The sequence below is a fragment of the Trachinotus anak genome, unplaced genomic scaffold, assembly GCF_046630095.1.
Source record: "Trachinotus anak isolate AG129_WGS33_773 ecotype Australia unplaced genomic scaffold, CSIRO_AGI_Tana_v1 ptg000003l, whole genome shotgun sequence".
Lineage (NCBI taxonomy): Eukaryota > Metazoa > Chordata > Actinopteri > Carangiformes > Carangidae > Trachinotus > Trachinotus anak.
In genome coordinates, this window is record NW_027273854.1 from 20,480,997 (window position 1) to 20,508,381 (window position 27,385).

At 50.0% G+C, this 27,385-nt stretch overlaps 24 non-coding genes and 4 pseudogenes across 24 annotated transcripts; all 28 read right to left on the bottom strand.

Annotated features, from left to right (window-relative positions):
- Positions 1-2,065: 2,065 nt before the first annotated feature.
- On the bottom strand, positions 2,066-2,144 carry LOC139618760 (U2 spliceosomal RNA; annotated as a pseudogene).
- A 164-nt stretch (positions 2,145-2,308) lies between these two features.
- LOC139619090 (U5 spliceosomal RNA) lies at positions 2,309-2,423 on the bottom strand. The gene has a single exon (XR_011690095.1). It is a non-coding gene; the product is annotated as a U5 spliceosomal RNA (small nuclear RNA).
- Positions 2,424-2,818: 395 nt separating this feature from the next.
- LOC139619742 (U2 spliceosomal RNA) lies at positions 2,819-2,994 on the bottom strand (annotated as a pseudogene).
- A 5,756-nt stretch (positions 2,995-8,750) lies between these two features.
- LOC139619091 (U5 spliceosomal RNA) lies at positions 8,751-8,865 on the bottom strand. Its single transcript, XR_011690096.1, has one exon. It is a non-coding gene; the product is annotated as a U5 spliceosomal RNA (small nuclear RNA).
- Positions 8,866-9,252: 387 nt separating this feature from the next.
- On the bottom strand, positions 9,253-9,444 carry LOC139619089 (U2 spliceosomal RNA). The gene has a single exon (XR_011690094.1). It is a non-coding gene; the product is annotated as a U2 spliceosomal RNA (small nuclear RNA).
- A 164-nt stretch (positions 9,445-9,608) lies between these two features.
- LOC139619092 (U5 spliceosomal RNA) lies at positions 9,609-9,723 on the bottom strand. The gene has a single exon (XR_011690097.1). It is a non-coding gene; the product is annotated as a U5 spliceosomal RNA (small nuclear RNA).
- Positions 9,724-10,118: 395 nt separating this feature from the next.
- On the bottom strand, positions 10,119-10,310 carry LOC139619487 (U2 spliceosomal RNA). The gene has a single exon (XR_011690480.1). It is a non-coding gene; the product is annotated as a U2 spliceosomal RNA (small nuclear RNA).
- Positions 10,311-10,472: 162 nt separating this feature from the next.
- LOC139618785 (U5 spliceosomal RNA) lies at positions 10,473-10,589 on the bottom strand. Its single transcript, XR_011689796.1, has one exon. It is a non-coding gene; the product is annotated as a U5 spliceosomal RNA (small nuclear RNA).
- Positions 10,590-10,976: 387 nt separating this feature from the next.
- Positions 10,977-11,168, bottom strand: LOC139619100 (U2 spliceosomal RNA). The gene has a single exon (XR_011690105.1). It is a non-coding gene; the product is annotated as a U2 spliceosomal RNA (small nuclear RNA).
- A 164-nt stretch (positions 11,169-11,332) lies between these two features.
- LOC139619093 (U5 spliceosomal RNA) lies at positions 11,333-11,447 on the bottom strand. Its single transcript, XR_011690098.1, has one exon. It is a non-coding gene; the product is annotated as a U5 spliceosomal RNA (small nuclear RNA).
- Positions 11,448-11,838: 391 nt separating this feature from the next.
- Positions 11,839-12,030, bottom strand: LOC139619488 (U2 spliceosomal RNA). The gene has a single exon (XR_011690481.1). It is a non-coding gene; the product is annotated as a U2 spliceosomal RNA (small nuclear RNA).
- Positions 12,031-12,194: 164 nt separating this feature from the next.
- Positions 12,195-12,309, bottom strand: LOC139619094 (U5 spliceosomal RNA). Its single transcript, XR_011690099.1, has one exon. It is a non-coding gene; the product is annotated as a U5 spliceosomal RNA (small nuclear RNA).
- A 395-nt stretch (positions 12,310-12,704) lies between these two features.
- LOC139619489 (U2 spliceosomal RNA) lies at positions 12,705-12,896 on the bottom strand. Its single transcript, XR_011690482.1, has one exon. It is a non-coding gene; the product is annotated as a U2 spliceosomal RNA (small nuclear RNA).
- Positions 12,897-13,060: 164 nt separating this feature from the next.
- LOC139619095 (U5 spliceosomal RNA) lies at positions 13,061-13,175 on the bottom strand. Its single transcript, XR_011690100.1, has one exon. It is a non-coding gene; the product is annotated as a U5 spliceosomal RNA (small nuclear RNA).
- Positions 13,176-13,570: 395 nt separating this feature from the next.
- LOC139619605 (U2 spliceosomal RNA) lies at positions 13,571-13,762 on the bottom strand. The gene has a single exon (XR_011690597.1). It is a non-coding gene; the product is annotated as a U2 spliceosomal RNA (small nuclear RNA).
- A 164-nt stretch (positions 13,763-13,926) lies between these two features.
- LOC139619327 (U5 spliceosomal RNA) lies at positions 13,927-14,041 on the bottom strand. The gene has a single exon (XR_011690327.1). It is a non-coding gene; the product is annotated as a U5 spliceosomal RNA (small nuclear RNA).
- A 399-nt stretch (positions 14,042-14,440) lies between these two features.
- LOC139619353 (U2 spliceosomal RNA) lies at positions 14,441-14,632 on the bottom strand. Its single transcript, XR_011690352.1, has one exon. It is a non-coding gene; the product is annotated as a U2 spliceosomal RNA (small nuclear RNA).
- A 164-nt stretch (positions 14,633-14,796) lies between these two features.
- Positions 14,797-14,911, bottom strand: LOC139619096 (U5 spliceosomal RNA). Its single transcript, XR_011690101.1, has one exon. It is a non-coding gene; the product is annotated as a U5 spliceosomal RNA (small nuclear RNA).
- Positions 14,912-15,314: 403 nt separating this feature from the next.
- LOC139619491 (U2 spliceosomal RNA) lies at positions 15,315-15,506 on the bottom strand. Its single transcript, XR_011690484.1, has one exon. It is a non-coding gene; the product is annotated as a U2 spliceosomal RNA (small nuclear RNA).
- Positions 15,507-15,670: 164 nt separating this feature from the next.
- LOC139619097 (U5 spliceosomal RNA) lies at positions 15,671-15,785 on the bottom strand. The gene has a single exon (XR_011690102.1). It is a non-coding gene; the product is annotated as a U5 spliceosomal RNA (small nuclear RNA).
- Positions 15,786-16,196: 411 nt separating this feature from the next.
- On the bottom strand, positions 16,197-16,388 carry LOC139619640 (U2 spliceosomal RNA). The gene has a single exon (XR_011690630.1). It is a non-coding gene; the product is annotated as a U2 spliceosomal RNA (small nuclear RNA).
- A 3,737-nt stretch (positions 16,389-20,125) lies between these two features.
- LOC139618749 (U2 spliceosomal RNA) lies at positions 20,126-20,204 on the bottom strand (annotated as a pseudogene).
- A 164-nt stretch (positions 20,205-20,368) lies between these two features.
- On the bottom strand, positions 20,369-20,483 carry LOC139619098 (U5 spliceosomal RNA). Its single transcript, XR_011690103.1, has one exon. It is a non-coding gene; the product is annotated as a U5 spliceosomal RNA (small nuclear RNA).
- A 395-nt stretch (positions 20,484-20,878) lies between these two features.
- On the bottom strand, positions 20,879-21,070 carry LOC139619630 (U2 spliceosomal RNA). The gene has a single exon (XR_011690620.1). It is a non-coding gene; the product is annotated as a U2 spliceosomal RNA (small nuclear RNA).
- Positions 21,071-21,234: 164 nt separating this feature from the next.
- LOC139619362 (U5 spliceosomal RNA) lies at positions 21,235-21,349 on the bottom strand. The gene has a single exon (XR_011690361.1). It is a non-coding gene; the product is annotated as a U5 spliceosomal RNA (small nuclear RNA).
- A 387-nt stretch (positions 21,350-21,736) lies between these two features.
- On the bottom strand, positions 21,737-21,928 carry LOC139619111 (U2 spliceosomal RNA). The gene has a single exon (XR_011690118.1). It is a non-coding gene; the product is annotated as a U2 spliceosomal RNA (small nuclear RNA).
- Positions 21,929-22,092: 164 nt separating this feature from the next.
- LOC139619099 (U5 spliceosomal RNA) lies at positions 22,093-22,207 on the bottom strand. The gene has a single exon (XR_011690104.1). It is a non-coding gene; the product is annotated as a U5 spliceosomal RNA (small nuclear RNA).
- A 395-nt stretch (positions 22,208-22,602) lies between these two features.
- Positions 22,603-22,781, bottom strand: LOC139619721 (U2 spliceosomal RNA; annotated as a pseudogene).
- Between the last annotated feature and the right edge of the window lie 4,604 nt (positions 22,782-27,385).

Consider the following 27,385-nt stretch of genomic DNA (forward strand, 5'->3'; position numbering starts at 1 on the left):
CCCTGCGAATTACGCCAAGTGGGACCATCCATGAGTGGCCTGACCACCCTCGCCCCATCGACCAAACCAAAACTATTCAAAAGATTAGAAATGTACAGGTCGCTGGCATCACCCCCCTTTCCTAACTCTACATTAAAATCACCCCCTATGATGACCTGCCTGTTGGTGACAAGGTGCGGCTCCAGCATCCCAAACATTTCTTTCCGCTCTGCTGAGGATTGTGGTCCATAGACCACAATGATTCTCAGCGTGTTTGTTCCCCAGGAGATGTCCGCACCCATTATTCTCCCCTGGACAATAACAAAAACACCCTCCACTTTAATCTCCTTAAAACCAAACAAAATCCCAACTCCTGTAGAGTGAACACCCCCTATGCTCCAGACTGAGTCCCCTCTGGTCCATTCCCTTCTAAAACACCCAACATCCCCCATATCCCGTAAGTGGACTTCCTGCAACAAACAAAAAGCTACACGCAAAGAGCTAACAAATTCGAAAACGATCCTTCTTTTAACAGTGTTCCTCATTCCCCTCACATTCAGAGAAAGAACATCAAAGGAGAACATTTTAAATTACAGATGCTTACACTCAAACAAAAACAAAAAGAAAACAAAACAGTCCCCCCCCCTACTGTGAATACAGATCATCTCCTTCACTATCCATCTGGTCCGCCCAGGAAAAGGGAACAGCATTTGGTGAGGATGAAGGCCTTTTTGGTCCCTCGTATGCGTCCTCACTCAAAGGAGACGACAATAGGAGCAAACCGGGAGAAAGCTCAAAATCAAGCTCCAACCCAGCTGGTGGCTCCTCACCCAAAACCCCTGAGACATGCTCCAACCCCTGACCTGTATCTATTGCATCCCGCCCCCGGGCCCCTCCTCTAACCGTTTCCCCCCCCTGTTGTATTCCATCAGCCCTACCCACATCAACCCCCACCTCTGCGGCCTGCCCCCTCCCCTCTCCCTCCCTCTCCCTCTTTGACCTTTTACTCTTCACCACCTGCTCACACTCCCCCTTTTCAATCGAGAGACCCTCCTCCAACACCTTCAAACCTCTTCGTGCTCCTTGCTTTGGCTCGGTGGGAGCGGCACCAGTGGGGACCGCGTCCGTAATCCCCGAGGGCACCTGGTCCACACTGACTTCTCCAGCAACACTGGCAAGTCCCTGCACCTTGGATACAGAGTCCACTCTACTCCCAGAAGGGCCTGGAAGCTGATCCGCTTGCTGTGGATCAATTGACGTATTGCCCATTGGCACGAAAGTCCCTCCAAAGTCTTGAGCCTTACCCTGCCCTCCAGTGGCCCCAGCTACTTCTGCAAAGGTTCTCCTACGGCCAGGACAGCTCCGATAGAGGTGATCAAGTCCACCACATCCATGACAGGCCTTCAGTGCAGTGCAGTCTTTAGCCTCGTGTCCCCCCTGACCACAGAAACGGCAGCAGACCCCAGTGCATCCTGCCTCCGTGTGGCCAGACTGCCTACACTGCCGACAGAAAGACGGTTGCCTCGAATAGAACAAATAGCCACGGTCCCCACCGAGACTAAAAAAGGCGGGTGGATGTCTGAGACCACCAGGCCCTTCTGGCTCAGGCTTGAGCAACACCTGGAACTGCCGTCTGCCAGTCCAAAACCCCATTGGATCATTAACATATCTTGCTGCTGACACCACTTCTCCATACCGGCCCAGGAAATCAGCCAAGGCAAGATCAGTCACAAACGGGTTAAACATGTGAACTGTGATCTGCCTGAAATTAGGTCTGTCCAAACTCAAAATCTTGTAGCAGGCAAGGGGCCTTACCCCAGCTCCAGCCGAACAATTTTCAGACACCTTTCTGTACACCTCCTCATTCCTCAGGGTGACATCAAAAGCTTTTTCCTGTTGGTTCCATTGAATGCACAAGACATCCTCCACCGTCAAAAGAAGCTGGCCCATGATGACCCTCTTGCAGAACCACGATCTTGAAACAGCATCTTCTTCTGTCACGATTGCCTGGAAACGAAGCGTGAACCTCAACCCAACCTTAGGGATAACCTGCACAGGAGAGGCCATACTGGCCATCGCTTCCATAGAAGTGTCGCCCAGATCAAAAAAGAAAAATCTCTCCACGAATACTACACTTGATCTTAGCCAAAAGGCCGAGAAGCGATGGGCCCAAAGTGTCTGGCGTTCCAGCCAGGCTCTTGGCACAAATCTCGCTGGTCGCGGTTGGCTGCTTTTGACATGAGCGGAGCAATGGCTGCTTTTCACCACCTCCGCCCACCTCCCCATTCCTGACCTCGACAGCTGTTTGACTTTTCACAAACTCAAAGGGCTCAGCCATACGGCAGAGCCTGCCAAAAATAGCTTAAACTCATTGGTGTTCCTCTCCACGGAAGTCTTTAGTAAAAGGCGAAAGACTTGTGCGTGATGAAGAGAAACCAGAGTCAGTACAGGCCTCTCCTCAAGAGCGGCCGAGGACCCCATTGGTCCCAGTCACCGCCCTCACGGTAGCCTTCTCTTAGCTTGCCAAATCCCCGCCCCCTCCCCATGTTGTCACGGGCTCTAGCCAATCGGGCTGTGGAGAAAAGTGTCTGGGCCTCAACATGCAATCCCCACAAATTTCTCAAGTTATCAGGCGCTTGCAGGCCCCCGGGGACCAAAATACAGGGAAAATGCGGGGTTGATTGGAGGCTAGCAGCCCTTCCAGGGCGCGTGAGGGATATCAGCTGTGGGGCAGGTTGACTCACCTTCCTCCAGCCACTGCCAGAGGGGCATTTGAAACTGTACGTTTGCGTCATTGTTTGCTTGCTTGCTTGCTTGCTTGCTTTTCCACACGGCCAGAGAAGGGTGCACCGTTCCCGGCGGCACTGCAATGCCAGGTCGATGCGTGGAGTGAACGGAGCAAGCCCCTTTTTCAGCTCCCAGTTCTAAAAATCCGTTTAATATGTTTGTCCTCGGGTAGAGGACATATCAGATATTAAACTGATAAGAACAGATTTTTTTCTTTCGAAAAGATTTATTGACACTCATTTCAAGTTTTTTCAAAGAAGGTTTACATCTTGAGATACAAAGGGTACATTATAATCACAACAATATGATAAATAGTTGTAAAACCATTGTTTGTTTGTTTTTTTTTTTTTTAAAACATTAAAAACAAATATTTCAAGGGGTTTTACATGTTGTCAAACATAAAATCCATCTCACAAATGAAAACCATGGAGTGTCCCAAATCTTTAAAAAGGGAGTGCATTGGTTTAAAACTTCTCTTCTTTCTAATTTTGTGCAGGAGCAGAATGAGTCCCTACCCAGGGTCACTCATTCCGCTCCCCCAAACATTTGGTCTCTCGGGATCCTGTCGTGGTGCTCAGAGGAGATCCTCACCCTGTTGCTCCTTCCCACCTGCCTCACCCGGAGAGCCAGGCCGCCGCTGCTTTGACCTTTTCATGTGTGGCTCCGGCTCCTTCGTCCGAATGGGCACAGAGGCGATGCTTCTTTGTGGCTGTGTCCTAGGCCTGCCGCCTACAGCCATCCGGATCACAGCCACGGGGGGGATCTGCATGTGCTTCCTTACCAGCAAGTTTCTGGAGGTCCATATGGCGTCTTTGATGGCGGCTAGGGTGAGCCACATCTGGGCAAAGTCATCGTTCTTCAGTGTTTTTTGGCTCACCCCATACAGCACCAGTTGTGCTGTAAGGACCTCCCTTGCTGGCAAGTACGGGAATTGCAAGGAGCCGGCCATTGCCCACTGGTCTACGGCAGCGCTGCACTCCCAGAGCAAATGCCTCACCGACTCTGGCGCGCCACAACCGGGTCGGGGGCAGGTTGAGCGTGTTGACATGCCCCGGGAGTGCATGACGGACCTGACTGGGAGAATCTCATGAGCCACCATCCATGACAGGTCCCGGAGTCTGTTTGGAAGAGCGGAATGGTTCACGTTGCGCCAAACTGTTGAGGGCTCGCCAAATGCGAGCCCGCGCACTGGACTCACTGGCTCCTGCTCCTGCACAACAGAGATCAGAGAACGGTGGTTGGTTAAAATATGCAGCTCCTCCTGCTCCAGTTTAAAATGCTTTAAAAACGTCGGGATAAAAGCATAGGCTGGTGGCAGGCTAAAAGACACGGGTACTTTAAGATCTGTAGGTAAAATCTTCAATCGTCTGAGGTACGATCCCATCCAGAAACGTGTCATGGCTGTAGTTTTGGGGTTTCCGGATGGGTCTGTGGCTTGTTTGAGGTGTAGTGCGGTGTATCGGCTTCCTAAAAACAAGTACAGGTCAGGCACTCCTTTTCCTCCTTTCTCTTTTGGCCTTTTCATGACCTCCCTCCTCAGTCTCTCCCACTTGGAGCCCCACAGGAAATAAAAGATGGCTCGCTCCAGATCTAAAAGCACTCTCCTAGGTGGGATAAAAACAGAACTGATGAGTAAAAGCAAAGGTAAAATCACCGCTTTGATGATTAAAACCTTTCCTTCAATAGTCAGTCCTCTAAGTCCCCAATATCCTAGTCTTTGTTTTACTTTCCCTACCACGTCTGGCCAATTTGTTGTTCCTTCTCCCTCCCTGTCAAATTTGATCCCCAGTATTTTTTGGTCAGTCTGGGTCACAGTCAAAGGGAGTCCTGTCATCTCAGTCGCTGTCCACGGTCCATAAAATTGGGCTTGGGTCTTGTTTTTGTTCAACTTTGACCCAGAAGCCTGTCCAAACCAGTCAGTCAAGTCCAGCGTCCTGTTGACGGATAAAAGGTCGGTGCATAAAATGTTCACGTCGTCCATGTATAAAATACACTTGGTGTCCAGTCCCCCGCTCCCCGGTACTCCCAACCCATTGATTCGTTGATCCCTTCTCAAGATCTGTGCCAGCGGTTCTATACATGTTATGTATAGGAGGGCAGATAACGGACAACCCTGACGGACACCGCAGTTAATATCGACTGCTTTTGTCAAATGCCCGTTAATCACAAATTTGCTGGTAATGTCCCGATACAGCAATCCCACCCAAGCTAGAAACCTTTCTGGGAACCCCATTTTTTGCAGTACCTTGAAAAGGTACTGGTGCGAGACCCGATCGAAGGCTTTCTCAAAATCTAAATTTAGGACTACTAGCCGGATGTTTCTGTCTCTCGCGTAACAGATGGTGTCTCGGATCAGTACCAGGCTGTCGGTGATCTTCCTCCCTGGGATGGCACAGCCTTGATCCGGGTGAATCACCCCCTTTAAAAACAAGGACATACGTGAGGCTAAAAGTTTGCTAAAAAGTTTACAATCAAGGTTTAAAAGTGCGATAGGTCTCCAGTTCATCAGGTCGGTCTTGTCTTTGTTTTTGTGCAGTAGAGTCACTATCCCTACTCTAAAACTGTCAGGAAGTCGGTCTAGGTGCTCAAAGTCTTTAAAAACATCGATCAAATCAGGTGCTAAAATGTCCCAAAAGGTCAAATAAAATTCCAAGGGAAGTCCATCCTGTCCTGGGGACTTCCCTTTTTTAAAACTTGACAAACATTTATTTAACTCTAGAATGGTAAAATCTTGGGTTAAAAGCACACTGTCTTTTACTTTTTTATCGATGGATTTTAAAACTTCATTCATGGTGTCTATTCTAATGGGCTTTTCTTTATACAATTCTACGTAAAAATTTTCCACAATCTGTTTAATTTCTTCGATATTCTCTGTTATGCACCCGTTTTCCTTTTTTAGTTTTAAAATGGTCCCCCCTTTACTAACAATTTTCTTAAAAAAATACCTGGTGCACTTCTCACCCTCCTCTATTTCCCGTTCCCTGCTCCTTAAAATGACACCCTTGCTTTTAATTTCAGCTAAAACCGACATCTCTGATTTGATTTCTCTAATTTCTTCATTAAAATCCATTCCATTTTGGTTGAGGTTAAAATAGCGCTGTAGTCGCTTCTGCAGTCCCATCATGCGTCTGTTCTCCTTGCCCTTTCTTTTTTTGCCTGCCTGTCTGAAAAAAGTCTGGGTCTTTCCCTTCACCATCTCCCACCAGTGTGCTCGTGTATCGTACATGTCTTGAAGGGTCTGCCACTCTCGGTACTGCTCCCTGTACTGCTGAACTAGATGTTGATCTTCAAGCAGGGAGCAGTTGAGTTTCCACAGACCACTTCCAAAAGTCACACCTGAAGAGAGTGAAAGGGTGCAGGAGAGCATCAGGTGGTCAGAAAAGAAAACAGGGGTCAATCTAGCATCGGTCGGCGGGCAGTCCCGTGTGAAAATAAAATCTATGCGAGAGGCTCTGGTGCCATCACCACTGAACCAGGTGAAGCCCTCCTCTCTGGGATGCATGGTTTTAAAACAGTCTTGTAGTTTAAAATCCCTGCATATGCCCTGTAATAAAACCGATGTTTTGTCAATTTTAAAATCTTCCCCTGTTCTTTTTCTATCTTTTCGACTTAAAATACAGTTAAAATCACCTCCTAAAACTAATGGCACTCTCCCTAGCATGTGGGACTGCAGGTCTTCTAAAAGGTCATACCTGTCATTTTTGTCGTTAAAGCCATAAATATTGAGAAGGTTAAAATCCTGTCCCATAAAGGTCAAGTGTGCTAAAAGTGCCCTACCGTCTCTCACCACAGTGCTACCCTTCACCAGAACCTGAGGGTTTTTTATTAAAATGGCCACTCCATCGTTCTTATTTTGGTTTGATCCGCTCCATATCGATGTCTGTGGCCACATCTCCTCCCACTGTCGGTAGTGTTTTAAAAACGGTATGCCACATTCCTGCATTAAAAACACATCTGACTTTGTAGAATTAAGAAAGGATAAAACACTCTGGGCTCTAACTCTCGACTTCACACTTCTCACATTGATGGTTGAGAAGGTGAGTGTCATGAGTATGATTAAAAACAACAGGTATGAAATTTTAAAAACACTAAATAGAGGTTTAAGATGCTAAAATATCTTTTTTTTTTTTAAAAAAAAAAAAAGGCAGTTAGACTATTTCTTGTGAACGGGGCTCCTCCTTCACTTCAACAGGTGATGAAGGAGGGAGTTGAGCTCCATTCCCCCGTCGGACTCTGGGGGTTGGCCTTTGACGCAAGGCTGCATTTAGCTTGGAGTCCTTAGGGGTTGATTGTAGAGCTACTGTCAGGAAAGAGACTTCATTTGGTGAATTGGAGGGGAAGACTCTGGGCTCCTCCACAGATGAACTGTCTGAGAGAGTCCCAACTCTTCCCCTCTTCTCTGAGGCTACAGGAGACTCAGAGGACAATTCCGATGCAAGTCTCTTTGTTTGCTGGGCATCGGGGAGGGGGGCATCCTCACTATTTTCAGGTGGTTGAAAATCTTCCATTTCTGAACTAGCTCCGCCCACTTCCTGCATCTCCCCATCCTCCTCTCCACTCTCCATTGATGGGGCTGTTGCAGGCCCCTCCCCCTCTCCCGCCTCACATGATCCCTCCTCTCCAATCACAGTATCTGGCGGGAGATTTGAATTTTCCTGCCCAGCCTCTTCAACCTGCTCTTTTTCTTTTTGTCCTCCATTTTGTTCATTGGCTTTTGCTGCCTTTAGTTTGTTGGCAAACGATTTGGGGCAAGCTCTGAAGAGATGATTTGTTTCTCCACAAAGGTTGCACTTCCTGCCATTGGTGCACTCCTCAAAAGTGTGCCCAATTTCTCTACACTTTCCGCAAAAGGTTTTTGTGCACGCTTCTACCAGGTGCCCATGCTCACCGCACTTGCGGCAGAGCTTGGGCTGACCTTGGTAGTGGATGTAGCCCCTGTTTTCACCCAGAACTATCATTGACGGCAGATGTTTCAGGCCTTGGAAGCCCTGGGGGTCCTGCCATTGTTGAATGGGGACCCTCCAAGCGCAATTCCAGATGCCGTCCTCATCTCTCACTTTGGTAGCCTGGCCTTTAACAGTGCAGTATCTCCCCAGCCATATACAAATGTCTTCTGCATTCACTGTCTCATTAAACATTCTGACAATGACTGTTTTCAATGCATTATCAGTCAGTTTTTCAACAACAAATGCAGAAAACTGGGGTTTCACAGACTCAAATCTTGTCCAAAATTCTCTCAGGATAGCCGCAGACTGGAAGCTTACATCAAAACCTTTATTTAATGGTAGGGTCAAAATACAATTCAAATCGTTTGCTGTGAATTTCAAAGCCTGTTGGATTAGCTTCCTGGAGAAATCTAGCCTTGACATCTCCAGGAGCTTTCCATCCTTTTCTTTAAACTTAAAACGGACGCTGTGGTGCCTCCGCATGTTGGCATGGGTGGCCGACATGGTGGAGGCACCACAAGCTAAAAGGATCTAAAATCAGTAAAAAACTTACAATGGACAAAAAAACAATGAACAATAAATAAGTAAATACAATTAAAAATATAAAAAGGAAAAAAATCTAAAAACGTACTTACCTTTTCAAGTTTTGGCCTGGACAAGGTGTTGAATCCGGCAGAGCGCAGGTAAGAGATTCTCTGGGCCAATGAATTCCTATTTGTTTAAGATATGCAACTACAGAAAAGTTGCACAACTTTAAACAAGGAATGTAGACAATTTCCTCCCAAGAGCTGGTTTAACTCAGAGCCACAACAGGCAAGAATTTAACCATCAAAAGGAGGCGACCGCAGTCTTAGCCAAAAGGCCGAGAAGCGATGGGCCCAAAGTGTCTGGCGTTCCAGCCAGGCTCTTGGCACAAATCTCGCTGGTCGCGGTTGGCTGCTTTTGACATGAGCGGAGCAATGGCTGCTTTTCACCACCTCCGCCCACCTCCCCATTCCTGACCTCGACAGCTGTTTGACTTTTCACAAACTCAAAGGGCTCAGCCATACGGCAGAGCCTGCCAAAAATAGCTTAAACTCATTGGTGTTCCTCTCCACGGAAGTCTTTAGTAAAAGGCGAAAGACTTGTGCGTGATGAAGAGAAACCAGAGTCAGTACAGGCCTCTCCTCAAGAGCGGCCGAGGACCCCATTGGTCCCAGTCACCGCCCTCACGGTAGCCTTCTCTTAGCTTGCCAAATCCCCGCCCCCTCCCCATGTTGTCACGGGCTCTAGCCAATCGGGCTGTGGAGAAAAGTGTCTGGGCCTCAACATGCAATCCCCACAAATTTCTCAAGTTATCAGGCGCTTGCAGGCCCCCGGGGACCAAAATACAGGGAAAATGCGGGGTTGATTGGAGGCTAGCAGCCCTTCCAGGGCGCGTGAGGGATATCAGCTGTGGGGCAGGTTGACTCACCTTCCTCCAGCCACTGCCAGAGGGGCATTTGAAACTGTACGTTTGCGTCATTGCTTGCTTGCTTGCTTGCTTTTCCACACGGCCAGAGAAGGGTGCACCGTTCCCGGCGGCACTGCAATGCCAGGTCGATGCGTGGAGTGAACGGGGCAAGCCCCTTTTTCAGCTCCCAGTTCTAAAAATCCGTTTAATATGTTTGTCCTCGGGTAGAGGACATATCAGATATTAAACTGATAAGAACAGATACTACACTTGATCTTAGCCAAAAGGCCGAGAAGCGATGGGCCCAAAGTGTCTGGCGTTCCAGCCAGGCTCTTGGCACAAATCTCGCTGGTCGCGGTTGGCTGCTTTTGACATGAGCGGAGCAATGGCTGCTTTTCACCACCTCCGCCCACCTCCCCATTCCTGACCTCGACAGCTGTTTGACTTTTCACAAACTCAAAGGGCTCAGCCATACGGCAGAGCCTGCCAAAAATAGCTTAAACTCATTGGTGTTCCTCTCCACGGAAGTCTTTAGTAAAAGGCGAAAGACTTGTGCGTGATGAAGAGAAACCAGAGTCAGTACAGGCCTCTCCTCAAGAGCGGCCGAGGACCCCATTGGTCCCAGTCACCGCCCTCACGGTAGCCTTCTCTTAGCTTGCCAAATCCCCGCCCCCTCCCCATGTTGTCACGGGCTCTAGCCAATCGGGCTGTGGAGAAAAGTGTCTGGGCCTCAACATGCAATCCCCACAAATTTCTCAAGTTATCAGGCGCTTGCAGGCCCCCGGGGACCAAAATACAGGGAAAATGCGGGGTTGATTGGAGGCTAGCAGCCCTTCCAGGGCGCGTGAGGGATATCAGCTGTGGGGCAGGTTGACTCACCTTCCTCCAGCCACTGCCAGAGGGGCATTTGAAACTGTACGTTTGCGTCATTGTTTGCTTGCTTGCTTGCTTGCTTGCTTTTCCACACGGCCAGAGAAGGGTGCACCGTTCCCGGCGGCACTGCAATGCCAGGTCGATGCGTGGAGTGAACGGAGCAAGCCCCTTTTTCAGCTCCCAGTTCTAAAAATCCGTTTAATATGTTTGTCCTCGGGTAGAGGACATATCAGATATTAAACTGATAAGAACAGATACTACACTTGATCTTAGCCAAAAGGCCGAGAAGCGATGGGCCCAAAGTGTCTGGCGTTCCAGCCAGGCTCTTGGCACAAATCTCGCTGGTCGCGGATGGCTGCTTTTGACATGAGCGGAGCAATGGCTGCTTTTCACCACCTCCGCCCACCTCCCCATTCCTGACCTCGACAGCTGTTTGACTTTTCACAAACTCAAAGGGCTCAGCCATACAGCAGAGCCTGCCAAAAATAGCTTAAACTCATTGGTGTTCCTCTCCACGGAAGTCTTTAGTAAAAGGCGAAAGACTTGTGCGTGATGAAGAGAAACCAGAGTCAGTACAGGCCTCTCCTCAAGAGCGGCCGAGGACCCCATTGGTCCCAGTCACCGCCCTCACGGTAGCCTTCTCTTAGCTTGCCAAATCCCCGCCCCCTCCCCATGTTGTCACGGGCTCTAGCCAATCGGGCTGTGGAGAAAAGTGTCTGGGCCTCAACATGCAATCCCCACAAATTTCTCAAGTTATCAGGCGCTTGCAGGCCCCCGGGGACCAAAATACAGGGAAAATGCGGGGTTGATTGGAGGCTAGCAGCCCTTCCAGGGCGCGTGAGGGATATCAGCTGTGGGGCAGGTTGACTCACCTTCCTCCAGCCACTGCCAGAGGGGCATTTGAAACTGTACGTTTGCGTCATTGCTTGCTTGCTTGCTTGCTTTTCCACACGGCCAGAGAAGGGTGCACCGTTCCCGGCGGCACTGCAATGCCAGGTCGATGCGTGGAGTGAACGGGGCAAGCCCCTTTTTCAGCTCCCAGTTCTAAAAATCCGTTTAATATGTTTGTCCTCGGGTAGAGGACATATCAGATATTAAACTGATAAGAACAGATACTACACTTGATCTTAGCCAAAAGGCCGAGAAGCGATGGGCCCAAAGTGTCTGGCGTTCCAGCCAGGCTCTTGGCACAAATCTCGCTGGTCGCGGTTGGCTGCTTTTGACATGAGCGGAGCAATGGCTGCTTTTCACCACCTCCGCCCACCTCCCCATTCCTGACCTCGACAGCTGTTTGACTTTTCACAAACTCAAAGGGCTCAGCCATACGGCAGAGCCTGCCAAAAATAGCTTAAACTCATTGGTGTTCCTCTCCACGGAAGTCTTTAGTAAAAGGCGAAAGACTTGTGCGTGATGAAGAGAAACCAGAGTCAGTACAGGCCTCTCCTCAAGAGCGGCCGAGGACCCCATTGGTCCCAGTCACCGCCCTCACGGTAGCCTTCTCTTAGCTTGCCAAATCCCCGCCCCCTCCCCATGTTGTCACGGGCTCTAGCCAATCGGGCTGTGGAGAAAAGTGTCTGGGCCTCAACATGCAATCCCCACAAATTTCTCAAGTTATCAGGCGCTTGCAGGCCCCCGGGGACCAAAATACAGGGAAAATGCGGGGTTGATTGGAGGCTAGCAGCCCTTCCAGGGCGCGTGAGGGATATCAGCTGTGGGGCAGGTTGACTCACCTTCCTCCAGCCACTGCCAGAGGGGCATTTGAAACTGTACGTTTGCGTCATTGTTTGCTTGCTTGCTTGCTTGCTTTTCCACACGGCCAGAGAAGGGTGCACCGTTCCCGGCGGCACTGCAATGCCAGGTCGATGCGTGGAGTGAACGGAGCAAGCCCCTTTTTCAGCTCCCAGTTCTAAAAATCCGTTTAATATGTTTGTCCTCGGGTAGAGGACATATCAGATATTAAACTGATAAGAACAGATACTACACTTGATCTTAGCCAAAAGGCCGAGAAGCGATGGGCCCAAAGTGTCTGGCGTTCCAGCCAGGCTCTTGGCACAAATCTCGCTGGTCGCGGTTGGCTGCTTTTGACATGAGCGGAGCAATGGCTGCTTTTCACCACCTCCGCCCACCTCCCCATTCCTGACCTCGACAGCTGTTTGACTTTTCACAAACTCAAAGGGCTCAGCCATACGGCAGAGCCTGCCAAAAATAGCTTAAACTCATTGGTGTTCCTCTCCACGGAAGTCTTTAGTAAAAGGCGAAAGACTTGTGCGTGATGAAGAGAAACCAGAGTCAGTACAGGCCTCTCCTCAAGAGCGGCCGAGGACCCCATTGGTCCCAGTCACCGCCCTCACGGTAGCCTTCTCTTAGCTTGCCAAATCCCCGCCCCCTCCCCATGTTGTCACGGGCTCTAGCCAATCGGGCTGTGGAGAAAAGTGTCTGGGCCTCAACATGCAATCCCCACAAATTTCTCAAGTTATCAGGCGCTTGCAGGCCCCCGGGGACCAAAATACAGGGAAAATGCGGGGTTGATTGGAGGCTAGCAGCCCTTCCAGGGCGCGTGAGGGATATCAGCTGTGGGGCAGGTTGACTCACCTTCCTCCAGCCACTGCCAGAGGGGCATTTGAAACTGTACGTTTGCGTCATTGTTTGCTTGCTTGCTTGCTTGCTTGCTTTTCCACACGGCCAGAGAAGGGTGCACCGTTCCCGGCGGCACTGCAATGCCAGGTCGATGCGTGGAGTGAACGGAGCAAGCCCCTTTTTCAGCTCCCAGTTCTAAAAATCCGTTTAATATGTTTGTCCTCGGGTAGAGGACATATCAGATATTAAACTGATAAGAACAGATACTACACTTGATCTTAGCCAAAAGGCCGAGAAGCGATGGGCCCAAAGTGTCTGGCGTTCCAGCCAGGCTCTTGGCACAAATCTCGCTGGTCGCGGTTGGCTGCTTTTGACATGAGCGGAGCAATGGCTGCTTTTCACCACCTCCGCCCACCTCCCCATTCCTGACCTCGACAGCTGTTTGACTTTTCACAAACTCAAAGGGCTCAGCCATACGGCAGAGCCTGCCAAAAATAGCTTAAACTCATTGGTGTTCCTCTCCACGGAAGTCTTTAGTAAAAGGCGAAAGACTTGTGCGTGATGAAGAGAAACCAGAGTCAGTACAGGCCTCTCCTCAAGAGCGGCCGAGGACCCCATTGGTCCCAGTCACCGCCCTCACGGTAGCCTTCTCTTAGCTTGCCAAATCCCCGCCCCCTCCCCATGTTGTCACGGGCTCTAGCCAATCGGGCTGTGGAGAAAAGTGTCTGGGCCTCAACATGCAATCCCCACAAATTTCTCAAGTTATCAGGCGCTTGCAGGCCCCCGGGGACCAAAATACAGGGAAAATGCGGGGTTGATTGGAGGCTAGCAGCCCTTCCAGGGCGCGTGAGGGATATCAGCTGTGGGGCAGGTTGACTCACCTTCCTCCAGCCACTGCCAGAGGGGCATTTGAAACTGTACGTTTGCGTCATTGTTTGCTTGCTTGCTTGCTTGCTTGCTTTTCCACACGGCCAGAGAAGGGTACACCGTTCCCGGCGGCACTGCAATGCCAGGTCGATGCGTGGAGTGAACGGAGCAAGCCCCTTTTTCAGCTCCCAGTTCTAAAAATCCGTTTAATATGTTTGTCCTCGGGTAGAGGACATATCAGATATTAAACTGATAAGAACAGATACTACACTTGATCTTAGCCAAAAGGCCGAGAAGCGATGGGCCCAAAGTGTCTGGCGTTCCAGCCAGGCTCTTGGCACAAATCTCGCTGGTCGCGGTTGGCTGCTTTTGACATGAGCGGAGCAATGGCTGCTTTTCACCACCTCCGCCCACCTCCCCATTCCTGACCTCGACAGCTGTTTGACTTTTCACAAACTCAAAGGGCTCAGCCATACGGCAGAGCCTGCCAAAAATAGCTTAAACTCATTGGTGTTCCTCTCCACGGAAGTCTTTAGTAAAAGGCGAAAGACTTGTGCGTGATGAAGAAAAACCAGAGTCAGTACAGGCCTCTCCTCAAGAGCGGCCGAGGACCCCATTGGTCCCAGTCACCGCCCTCACGGTAGCCTTCTCTTAGCTTGCCAAATCCCCGCCCCCTCCCCATGTTGTCACGGGCTCTAGCCAATCGGGCTGTGGAGAAAAGTGTCTGGGCCTCAACATGCAATCCCCACAAATTTCTCAAGTTATCAGGCGCTTGCAGGCCCCCGGGGACCAAAATACAGGGAAAATGCGGGGTTGATTGGAGGCTAGCAGCCCTTCCAGGGCGCGTGAGGGATATCAGCTGTGGGGCAGGTTGACTCACCTTCCTCCAGCCACTGCCAGAGGGGCATTTGAAACTGTACGTTTGCGTCATTGTTTGCTTGCTTGCTTGCTTGCTTGCTTGCTTTTCCACACGGCCAGAGAAGGGTGCACCGTTCCCGGCGGCACTGCAATGCCAGGTCGATGCGTGGAGTGAACGGAGCAAGCCCCTTTTTCAGCTCCCAGTTCTAAAAATCCGTTTAATATGTTTGTCCTCGGATAGAGGACATATCAGATATTAAACTGATAAGAACAGATACTACACTTGATCTTAGCCAAAAGGCCGAGAAGCGATGGGCCCAAAGTGTCTGGCGTTCCAGCCAGGCTCTTGGCACAAATCTCGCTGGTCGCGGTTGGCTGCTTTTGACATGAGCGGAGCAATGGCTGCTTTTCACCACCTCCGCCCACCTCCCCATTCCTGACCTCGACAGCTGTTTGACTTTTCACAAACTCAAGGGGCTCAGCCATACGGCAGAGCCTGCCAAAAATAGCTTAAACTCATTGGTGTTCCTCTCCACGGAAGTCTTTAGTAAAAGGCGAAAGACTTGTGCGTGATGAAGAGAAACCAGAGTCAGTACAGGCCTCTCCTCAAGAGCGGCCGAGGACCCCATTGGTCCCAGTCACCGCCCTCACGGTAGCCTTCTCTTAGCTTGCCAAATCCCCGCCCCCTCCCCATGTTGTCACGGGCTCTAGCCAATCGGGCTGTGGAGAAAAGTGTCTGGGCCTCAACATGCAATCCCCACAAATTTCTCAAGTTATCAGGCGCTTGCAGGCCCCCGGGGACCAAAATACAGGGAAAATGCGGGGTTGATTGGAGGCTAGCAGCCCTTCCAGGGCGCGTGAGGGATATCAGCTGTGGGGCAGGTTGACTCACCTTCCTCCAGCCACTGCCAGAGGGGCATTTGAAACTGTACGTTTGCGTCATTGTTTGCTTGCTTGCTTGCTTGCTTGCTTGCTTGCTTTTCCACACGGCCAGAGAAGGGTGCACCGTTCCCGGCGGCACTGCAATGCCAGGTCGATGCGTGGAGTGAACGGAGCAAGCCCCTTTTTCAGCTCCCAGTTCTAAAAATCCGTTTAATATGTTTGTCCTCGGGTAGAGGACATATCAGATATTAAACTGATAAGAACAGATACTACACTTGATCTTAGCCAAAAGGCCGAGAAGCGATGGGCCCAAAGTGTCTGGCGTTCCAGCCAGGCTCTTGGCACAAATCTCGCTGGTCGCGGTTGGCTGCTTTTGACATGAGCGGAGCAATGGCTGCTTTTCACCACCTCCGCCCACCTCCCCATTCCTGACCTCGACAGCTGTTTGACTTTTCACAAACTCAAAGGGCTCAGCCATACGGCAGAGCCTGCCAAAAATAGCTTAAACTCATTGGTGTTCCTCTCCACGGAAGTCTTTAGTAAAAGGCGAAAGACTTGTGCGTGATGAAGAGAAACCAGAGTCAGTACAGGCCTCTCCTCAAGAGCGGCCGAGGACCCCATTGGTCCCAGTCACCGCCCTCACGGTAGCCTTCTCTTAGCTTGCCAAATCCCCGCCCCCTCCCCATGTTGTCACGGGCTCTAGCCAATCGGGCTGTGGAGAAAAGTGTCTGGGCCTCAACATGCAATCCCCACAAATTTCTCAAGTTATCAGGCGCTTGCAGGCCCCCGGGGACCAAAATACAGGGAAAATGCGGGGTTGATTGGAGGCTAGCAGCCCTTCCAGGGCGCGTGAGGGATATCAGCTGTGGGGCAGGTTGACTCACCTTCCTCCAGCCACTGCCAGAGGGGCATTTGAAACTGTACGTTTGCGTCATTGTTTGCTTGCTTGCTTGCTTGCTTGCTTGCTTGCTTGCTTGCTTTTCCACACAGCCAGAGAAGGGTGCACCGTTCCCGGCGGCACTGCAATGCCAGGTCGATGCGTGGAGTGAACGGAGCAAGCCCCTTTTTCAGCTCCCAGTTCTAAAAATCCGTTTAATATGTTTGTCCTCGGGTAGAGGACATATCAGATATTAAACTGATAAGAAAAGATACTACACTTGATCTTAGCCAAAAGGCCGAGAAGCGATGGGCCCAAAGTGTCTGGCGTTCCAGCCAGGCTCTTGGCACAAATCTCGCTGGTCGCGGTTGGCTGCTTTTGACATGAGCGGAGCAATGGCTGCTTTTCACCACCTCCGCCCACCTCCCCATTCCTGACCTCGACAGCTGTTTGACTTTTCACAAACTCAAAGGGCTCAGCCATACGGCAGAGCCTGCTGAGACAGCTTGACTCGCAGACCCCCACTGCCAGGCACAAAAAAACCTCTCACTCCAGAATCAGCCCGAATGGCAGCTGCTAATGGCTCCATGTAAAGCACATAGAGCAGCGGTGAGAGCGGGCAACCCTGTCTCACCCCAGAGTACAAACTAAAAGCCTCCCCCAGGTGCCCATTAACCAAAACCCTGCTCCCCGCACCCCTATACAATGTGCGCAGCCACCCTACAAAAACCTGACCGAAACCTAGCCTTTCCAGTACACTAAACATAAAACCCCAATGTACTCTGTCAAAGGCCTTTGCTTGATCAAGACCGACCAGCATAAGCGGCAGATGCCTATCCTCAGCCCAAGCCACAGCATCCCGTAAGAGTTGCAGGTTCCATCTTACTGAGCGCCCTGGCACTGCACATGTCTGGTCCACATGGACCACATGTGGCAGGGCCACGCTTAACCGGTCTGCCAGAACCTTAGCCAGGAGCTTATAGTCTACGCACAGCATGGACAGCGGTCGCCAGTTATCCATATCAGCGCGATCCCCTTTCTTAAACAGAAGGGAGATAACTCCAGTCGCCATAGACCTCCCCATTTTCCCCGTACAGAGCACCTCAGTCAACACCTCCAACAATACTGGCCCAAGTATGTCCCAAAACTTAACATAGAACTCTACCGGCAACCCATCAATGCCTGGCACCTTGCGCCTGTTCATCCTACAGAGAGCACCTTCAAGCTCTTTGAGGGTCAGTGGGGCCTCCAAAGCCCGCACTATGTTCCCTGGCACCTGCTGGTTCAGCAAATCCAGGAACACCCCTCCCCCTCCTATGTCTACCGCTCGCTCCGTGAAAACATCACGGAAATGATCTGTAGCGACACACACCATCTCGCAGGTGTCCACCACAACCCTGCCCTGTTTATTCCTAACTCCTGACACCAGCTGCTTCGCCCTATCAGCCCGTATGGAGCCAAAAAAAGCAGCCGAACATGTCTCTGACTGTTCAATGAACTGCAGACGTGACCGCACCAGGTATGCGCGGGCCCTACCCTCAAAAATATGTCTCAGACTTGCTTTCAAGGATGCGCAAACTTGATGGTCTACAGCACCTTTACAGTTACCCCTAGCATACTCGAGTTCAAGGCGGTGCTGGAGATGGACCACCTCCCTCTTTGCCATTCCAGCCTTTCTCTGACAATAACTTAAACAAAATATCTTCATCCTCTCCTTAGCCACCTCCCACCACTCTAACAACCCCTGGCACAGCGGTTTGAGTCCCATAAGACCCTTAAAAAACCAAAGAAACTGTTGACTAAACAAGTCCTCCTCCAGCACACTAATATTTAAGCGCCAAAACCCAGGCCCGAAGACTGGCAAATCCAAACTCACCGTAAACAGCAAACCATCATGATCCGAAAAGCAAACCGGGAGCACCCTTCCTGCAACCAACTTCAAGGTCTTAACAAAAAATACATAATCTAAACGCTTAAAGATCCCCTGCGAATTACGCCAAGTGGGACCATCCATGAGTGGCCTGACCACCCTCGCCCCATCGACCAAACCAAAACTATTCAAAAGATTAGAAATGTACAGGTCGCTGGCATCACCCCCCTTTCCTAACTCTACATTAAAATCACCCCCTATGATGACCTGCCTGTTGGTGACAAGGTGCGGCTCCAGCATCCCAAACATTTCTTTCCGCTCTGCTGAGGATTGTGGTCCATAGACCACAATGATTCTCAGCGTGTTTGTTCCCCAGGAGATGTCCGCACCCATTATTCTCCCCTGGACAATAACAAAAACACCCTCCACTTTAATCTCCTTAAAACCAAACAAAATCCCAACTCCTGTAGAGTGAACACCCCCTATGCTCCAGACTGAGTCCCCTCTGGTCCATTCCCTTCTAAAACACCCAACATCCCCCATATCCCGTAAGTGGACTTCCTGCAACAAACAAAAAGCTACACGCAAAGAGCTAACAAATTCGAAAACGATCCTTCTTTTAACAGTGTTCCTCATTCCCCTCACATTCAGAGAAAGAACATCAAAGGAGAACATTTTAAATTACAGATGCTTACACTCAAACAAAAACAAAAAGAAAACAAAACAGTCCCCCCCCCTACTGTGAATACAGATCATCTCCTTCACTATCCATCTGGTCCGCCCAGGAAAAGGGAACAGCATTTGGTGAGGATGAAGGCCTTTTTGGTCCCTCGTATGCGTCCTCACTCAAAGGAGACGACAATAGGAGCAAACCGGGAGAAAGCTCAAAATCAAGCTCCAACCCAGCTGGTGGCTCCTCACCCAAAACCCCTGAGACATGCTCCAACCCCTGACCTGTATCTATTGCATCCCGCCCCCGGGCCCCTCCTCTAACCGTTTCCCCCCCCTGTTGTATTCCATCAGCCCTACCCACATCAACCCCCACCTCTGCGGCCTGCCCCCTCCCCTCTCCCTCCCTCTCCCTCTTTGACCTTTTACTCTTCACCACCTGCTCACACTCCCCCTTTTCAATCGAGAGACCCTCCTCCAACACCTTCAAACCTCTTCGTGCTCCTTGCTTTGGCTCGGTGGGAGCGGCACCAGTGGGGACCGTGTCCGTAATCCCCGAGGGCACCTGGTCCACACTGACTTCTCCAGCAACACTGGCAAGTCCCTGCACCTTGGATACAGAGTCCACTCTACTCCCAGAAGGGCCTGGAAGCTGATCCGCTTGCTGTGGATCAATTGACGTATTGCCCATTGGCACGAAAGTCCCTCCAAAGTCTTGAGCCTTACCCTGCCCTCCAGTGGCCCCAGCTACTTCTGCAAAGGTTCTCCTACGGCCAGGACAGCTCCGATAGAGGTGATCAAGTCCACCACATCCATGACAGGCCTTCAGTGCAGTGCAGTCTTTAGCCTCGTGTCCCCCCTGACCACAGAAACGGCAGCAGACCCCAGTGCATCCTGCCTCCGTGTGGCCAGACTGCCTACACTGCCGACAGAAAGACGGTTGCCTCGAATAGAACAAATAGCCACGGTCCCCACCGAGACTAAAAAAGGCGGGTGGATGTCTGAGACCACCAGGCCCTTCTGGCTCAGGCTTGAGCAACACCTGGAACTGCCGTCTGCCAGTCCAAAACCCCATTGGATCATTAACATATCTTGCTGCTGACACCACTTCTCCATACCGGCCCAGGAAATCAGCCAAGGCAAGATCAGTCACAAACGGGTTAAACATGTGAACTGTGATCTGCCTGAAATTAGGTCTGTCCAAACTCAAAATCTTGTAGCAGGCAAGGGGCCTTACCCCAGCTCCAGCCGAACAATTTTCAGACACCTTTCTGTACACCTCCTCATTCCTCAGGGTGACATCAAAAGCTTTTTCCTGTTGGTTCCATTGAATGCACAAGACATCCTCCACCGTCAAAAGAAGCTGGCCCATGATGACCCTCTTGCAGAACCACGATCTTGAAACAGCATCTTCTTCTGTCACGATTGCCTGGAAACGAAGCGTGAACCTCAACCCAACCTTAGGGATAACCTGCACAGGAGAGCCCATACTGGCCATCGCTTCCATAGAAGTGTCGCCCAGATCAAAAAAGAAAAATCTCTCCACGAATACTACACTTGATCTTAGCCAAAAGGCCGAGAAGCGATGGGCCCAAAGTGTCTGGCGTTCCAGCCAGGCTCTTGGCACAAATCTCGCTGGTCGCGGTTGGCTGCTTTTGACATGAGCGGAGCAATGGCTGCTTTTCACCACCTCCGCCCACCTCCCCATTCCTGACCTCGACAGCTGTTTGACTTTTCACAAACTCAAAGGGCTCAGCCATACGGCAGAGCCTGCCAAAAATAGCTTAAACTCATTGGTGTTCCTCTCCACGGAAGTCTTTAGTAAAAGGCGAAAGACTTGTGCGTGATGAAGAGAAACCAGAGTCAGTACAGGCCTCTCCTCAAGAGCGGCCGAGGACCCCATTGGTCCCAGTCACCGCCCTCACGGTAGCCTTCTCTTAGCTTGCCAAATCCCCGCCCCCTCCCCATGTTGTCACGGGCTCTAGCCAATCGGGCTGTGGAGAAAAGTGTCTGGGCCTCAACATGCAATCCCCACAAATTTCTCAAGTTATCAGGCGCTTGCAGGCCCCCGGGGACCAAAATACAGGGAAAATGCGGGGTTGATTGGAGGCTAGCAGCCCTTCCAGGGCGCGTGAGGGATATCAGCTGTGGGGCAGGTTGACTCACCTTCCTCCAGCCACTGCCAGAGGGGCATTTGAAACTGTACGTTTGCGTCATTGTTTGCTTGCTTGCTTGCTTGCTTGCTTTTCCACACGGCCAGAGAAGGGTGCACCGTTCCCGGCGGCACTGCAATGCCAGGTCGATGCGTGGAGTGAACGGAGCAAGCCCCTTTTTCAGCTCCCAGTTCTAAAAATCCGTTTAATATGTTTGTCCTTGGGTAGAGGACATATCAGATATTAAACTGATAAGAACAGATACTACACTTGATCTTAGCCAAAAGGCCGAGAAGCGATGGGCCCAAAGTGTCTGGCGTTCCAGCCAGGCTCTTGGCACAAATCTCGCTGGTCGCGGTTGGCTGCTTTTGACATGAGCGGAGCAATGGCTGCTTTTCACCACCTCCGCCCACCTCCCCATTCCTGACCTCGACAGCTGTTTGACTTTTCACAAACTCAAAGGGCTCAGCCATACGGCAGAGCCTGCCAAAAATAGCTTAAACTCATTGGTGTTCCTCTCCACGGAAGTCTTTAGTAAAAGGTGAAAGACTTGTGCGTGATGAAGAGAAACCAGAGTCAGTACAGGCCTCTCCTCAAGAGCGGCCGAGGACCCCATTGGTCCCAGTCACCGCCCTCACGGTAGCCTTCTCTTAGCTTGCCAAATCCCCGCCCCCTCCCCATGTTGTCACGGGCTCTAGCCAATCGGGCTGTGGAGAAAAGTGTCTGGGCCTCAACATGCAATCCTCACAAATTTCTCAAGTTATCAGGCGCTTGCAGGCCCCCGGGGACCAAAATACAGGGAAAATGCGGGGTTGATTGGAGGCTAGCAGCCCTTCCAGGGCGCGTGAGGGATATCAGCTGTGGGGCAGGTTGACTCACCTTCCTCCAGCCACTGCCAGAGGGGCATTTGAAACTGTACGTTTGCGTCATTGTTTGCTTGCTTGCTTGCTTTTCCACACGGCCAGAGAAGGGTGCACCGTTCCCGGCGGCACTGCAATGCCAGGTCGATGCGTGGAGTGAACGGGGCAAGCCCCTTTTTCAGCTCCCAGTTCTAAAAATCCGTTTAATATGTTTGTCCTCGGGTAGAGGACATATCAGATATTAAACTGATAAGAACAGATACTACACTTGATCTTAGCCAAAAGGCCGAGAAGCGATGGGCCCAAAGTGTCTGGCGTTCCAGCCAGGCTCTTGGCACAAATCTCGCTGGTCGCGGTTGGCTGCTTTTGACATGAGCGGAGCAATGGCTGCTTTTCACCACCTCCGCCCACCTCCCCATTCCTGACCTCGACAGCTGTTTGACTTTTCACAAACTCAAAGGGCTCAGCCATACGGCAGAGCCTGCCAAAAATAGCTTAAACTCATTGGTGTTCCTCTCCACGGAAGTCTTTAGTAAAAGGCGAAAGACTTGTGCGTGATGAAGAGAAACCAGAGTCAGTACAGGCCTCTCCTCAAGAGCGGCCGAGGACCCCATTGGTCCCAGTCACCGCCCTCACGGTAGCCTTCTCTTAGCTTGCCAAATCCCCGCCCCCTCCCCATGTTGTCACGGGCTCTAGCCAATCGGGCTGTGGAGAAAAGTGTCTGGGCCTCAACATGCAATCCCCACAAATTTCTCAAGTTATCAGGCGCTTGCAGGCCCCCGGGGACCAAAATACAGGGAAAATGCGGGGTTGATTGGAGGCTAGCAGCCCTTCCAGGGCGCGTGAGGGATATCAGCTGTGGGGCAGGTTGACTCACCTTCCTCCAGCCACTGCCAGAGGGGCATTTGAAACTGTACGTTTGCGTCATTGTTTGCTTGCTTGCTTGCTTGCTTGCTTTTCCACACGGCCAGAGAAGGGTGCACCGTTCCCGGCGGCACTGCAATGCCAGGTCGATGCGTGGAGTGAACGGAGCAAGCCCCTTTTTCAGCTCCCAGTTCTAAAAATCCGTTTAATATGTTTGTCCTCGGGTAGAGGACATATCAGATATTAAACTGATAAGAACAGATTTTTTTTTTCTTTCGAAAAGATTTATTGACACTCATTTCAAGTTTTTTCAAAGAAGGTTTACATCTTGAGATACAAAGGGTACATTATAATCACAACACTATGATAAATAGTTGTAAAACCATTGTTTGTTTGTTTGTTTTTTTTTTTAAAAACATTAAAAACAAATATTTCAAGGGGTTTTACATGTTGTCAAACATAAAATCCATCTCACAAATGAAAACCATGGAGTGTCCCAAATCTTTAAAAGGGAGTGCATTGGTTTAAAACTTCTCTTCTTTCTAATTTTGTGCAGGAGCAGAGTGAGTCCCTACCCAGGGTCACTCATTCCGCTCCCCCAAACATTTGGTCTCTCGGGATCCTGTCGTGGTGCTCAGAGGAGATCCTCACCCTGTTGCTCCTTCCCACCTGCCTCACCCGGAGAGCCAGGCCGCCGCTGCTTTGACCTTTTCATGTGTGGCTCCGGCTCCTTCGTCCGAATGGGCACAGAGGCGATGCTTCTTTGTGGCTGTGTCCTAGGCCTGCCGCCTACAGCCATCCGGATCACAGCCACGGGGGGGATCTGCATGTGCTTCCTTACCAGCAAGTTTCTGGAGGTCCATATGGCGTCTTTGATGGCGGCTAGGGTGAGCCACATCTGGGCAAAGTCATCTTTCTTCAGTGTTTTTTGGCTCACCCCATAGAGCACCAGTTGTGCTGTAAGGACCTCCCTTGCTGGCAAGTACGGGAATTGCAAGGAGCCGGCCATTGCCCACTGGTCTACGGCAGCGCTGCACTCCCAGAGCAAATGCCTCACCGACTCTGGCGCGCCACAACCGGGTCGGGGGCAGGTTGAGCGTGTTGACATGCCCCGGGAGTGCATGACGGACCTGACTGGGAGAATCTCATGAGCCACCATCCATGACAGGTCCCGGAGTCTGTTTGGAAGAGCAGAATGGTTCACGTTGCGCCAAACTGTTGAGGGCTCGCCAAATGCGAGCCCGCGCACTGGACTCACTGGCTCCTGCTCCTGCACAACAGAGATCAGAGAACGGTGGTTGGTTAAAATATGCAGCTCCTCCTGCTCCAGTTTAAAATGCTTTAAAAACGTCGGGATAAAAGCATAGGCTGGTGGCAGGCTAAAAGACACGGGTACTTTAAGATCTGTAGGTAAAATCTTCAATCGTCTGAGGTACGATCCCATCCAGAAACGTGTCATGGCTGTAGTTTTGGGGTTTCCGGATGGGTCTGTGGCTTGTTTGAGGTGTAGTGCGGTGTATCGGCTTCCTAAAAACAAGTACAGGTCAGGCACTCCTTTTCCTCCTTTCTCTTTTGGCCTTTTCATGACCTCCCTCCTCAGTCTCTCCCACTTGGAGCCCCACAGGAAATAAAAGATGGCTCGCTCCAGATCTAAAAGCACTCTCCTAGGTGGGATAAAAACAGAACTGATGAGTAAAAGCAAAGGTAAAATCACCGCTTTGATGATTAAAACCTTTCCTTCAATAGTCAGTCCTCTAAGTCCCCAATATCCTAGTCTTTGTTTTACTTTCCCTACCACGTCTGGCCAATTTGTTGTTCCTTCTCCCTCCCTGTCAAATTTGATCCCCAGTATTTTTTGGTCAGTCTGGGTCACAGTCAAAGGGAGTCCTGTCATCTCAGTCGCTGTCCACGGTCCATAAAATTGGGCTTGGGTCTTGTTTTTGTTCAACTTTGACCCAGAAGCCTGTCCAAACCAGTCAGTCAAGTCCAGCGTCCTGTTGACGGATAAAAGGTCGGTGCATAAAATGTTCACGTCGTCCATGTATAAAATACACTTGGTGTCCAGTCCCCCGCTCCCCGGTACTCCCAACCCATTGATTCGTTGATCCCTTCTCAAGATCTGTGCCAGCGGTTCTATACATGTTATGTATAGGAGGGCAGATAACGGACAACCCTGACGGACACCGCAGTTAATATCGACTGCTTTTGTCAAATGCCCGTTAATCACAAATTTGCTGGTAATGTCCCGATACAGCAATCCCACCCAAGCTAGAAACCTTTCTGGGAACCCCATTTTTTGCAGTACCTTGAAAAGGTACTGGTGCGAGACCCGATCGAAGGCTTTCTCAAAATCTAAATTTAGGACTACTAGCCGGATGTTTCTGTCTCTCGCGTAACAGATGGTGTCTCGGATCAGTACCAGGCTGTCGGTGATCTTCCTCCCTGGGATGGCACAGCCTTGATCCGGGTGAATCACCCCCTTTAAAAACAAGGACATACGTGAGGCTAAAAGTTTGCTAAAAAGTTTACAATCAAGGTTTAAAAGTGCGATAGGTCTCCAGTTCATCAGGTCGGTCTTGTCTTTGTTTTTGTGCAGTAGAGTCACTATCCCTACTCTAAAACTGTCAGGAAGTCGGTCTAGGTGCTCAAAGTCTTTAAAAACATCGATCAAATCAGGTGCTAAAATGTCCCAAAAGGTCAAATAAAATTCCAAGGGAAGTCCATCCTGTCCTGGGGACTTCCCTTTTTTAAAACTTGACAAACATTTATTTAACTCTAGAATGGTAAAATCTTGGGTTAAAAGCACACTGTCTTTTACTTTTTTATCGATGGATTTTAAAACTTCATTCATGGTGTCTATTCTAATGGGCTTTTCTTTATACAATTCTACGTAAAAATTTTCCACAATCTGTTTAATTTCTTCGATATTCTCTGTTATGCACCCGTTTTCCTTTTTTAGTTTTAAAATGGTCCCCCCTTTACTAACAATTTTCTTAAAAAAATACCTGGTGCACTTCTCACCCTCCTCTATTTCCCGTTCCCTGCTCCTTAAAATGACACCCTTGCTTTTAATTTCAGCTAAAACCGACATCTCTGATTTGATTTCTCTAATTTCTTCATTAAAATCCATTCCATTTTGGTTGAGGTTAAAATAGCGCTGTAGTCGCTTCTGCAGTCCCATCATGCGTCTGTTCTCCTTGCCCTTTCTTTTTTTGCCTGCCTGTCTGAAAAAAGTCTGGGTCTTTCCCTTCACCATCTCCCACCAGTGTGCTCGTGTATCGTACATGTCTTGAAGGGTCTGCCACTCTCGGTACTGCTCCCTGTACTGCTGAACTAGATGTTGATCTTCAAGCAGGGAGCAGTTGAGTTTCCACAGACCACTTCCAAAAGTCACACCTGAAGAGAGTGAAAGGGTGCAGGAGAGCATCAGGTGGTCAGAAAAGAAAACAGGGGTCAATCTAGCATCGGTCGGCGGGCAGTCCCGTGTGAAAATAAAATCTATGCGAGAGGCTCTGGTGCCATCACCACTGAACCAGGTGAAGCCCTCCTCTCTGGGATGCATGGTTTTAAAACAGTCTTGTAGTTTAAAATCCCTGCATATGCCCTGTAATAAAACCGATGTTTTGTCAATTTTAAAATCTTCCCCTGTTCTTTTTCTATCTTTTCGACTTAAAATACAGTTAAAATCACCTCCTAAAACTAATGGCACTCTCCCTAGCATGTGGGACTGCAGGTCTTCTAAAAGGTCATACCTGTCATTTTTGTCGTTAAAGCCATAAATATTGAGAAGGTTAAAATCCTGTCCCATAAAGGTCAAGTGTGCTAAAAGTGCCCTACCGTCTCTCACCACAGTGCTACCCTTCACCAGAACCTGAGGGTTTTTTATTAAAATGGCCACTCCATCGTTCTTATTTTGGTTTGATCCGCTCCATATCGATGTCTGTGGCCACATCTCCTCCCACTGTCGGTAGTGTTTTAAAAACGGTATGCCACATTCCTGCATTAAAAACACATCTGACTTTGTAGAATTAAGAAAGGATAAAACACTCTGGGCTCTAACTCTCGACTTCACACTTCTCACATTGATGGTTGAGAAGGTGAGTGTCATGAGTATGATTAAAAACAACAGGTATGAAATTTTAAAAACACTAAATAGAGGTTTAAGATGCTAAAATATCTTTTTTTTTTTTAAAAAAAAGGCAGTTAGACTATTTCTTGTGAACGGGGCTCCTCCTTCACTTCAACAGGTGATGAAGGAGGGAGTTGAGCTCCATTCCCCCGTCGGACTCTGGGGGTTGGCCTTTGACGCAAGGCTGCATTTAGCTTGGAGTCCTTAGGGGTTGATTGTAGAGCTACTGTCAGAAAAGAGACTTCATTTGGTGAATTGGAGGGGAAGACTCTGGGCTCCTCCACAGATGAACTGTCTGAGAGAGTCCCAACTCTTCCCCTCTTCTCTGAGGCTACAGGAGACTCAGAGGACAATTCCGATGCAAGTCTCTTTGTTTGCTGGGCATCGGGGAGGGGGGCATCCTCACTATTTTCAGGTGGTTGAAAATCTTCCATTTCTGAACTAGCTCCGCCCACTTCCTGCATCTCCCCATCCTCCTCTCCACTCTCCATTGATGGGGCTGTTGCAGGCCCCTCCCCCTCTCCCGCCTCACATGATCCCTCCTCTCCAATCACAGTATCTGGCGGGAGATTTGAATTTTCCTGCCCAGCCTCTTCAACCTGCTCTTTTTCTTTTTGTCCTCCATTTTGTTCATTGGCTTTTGCTGCCTTTAGTTTGTTGGCAAACGATTTGGGGCAAGCTCTGAAGAGATGATTTGTTTCTCCACAAAGGTTGCACTTCCTGCCATTGGTGCACTCCTCAAAAGTGTGCCCAATTTCTCTA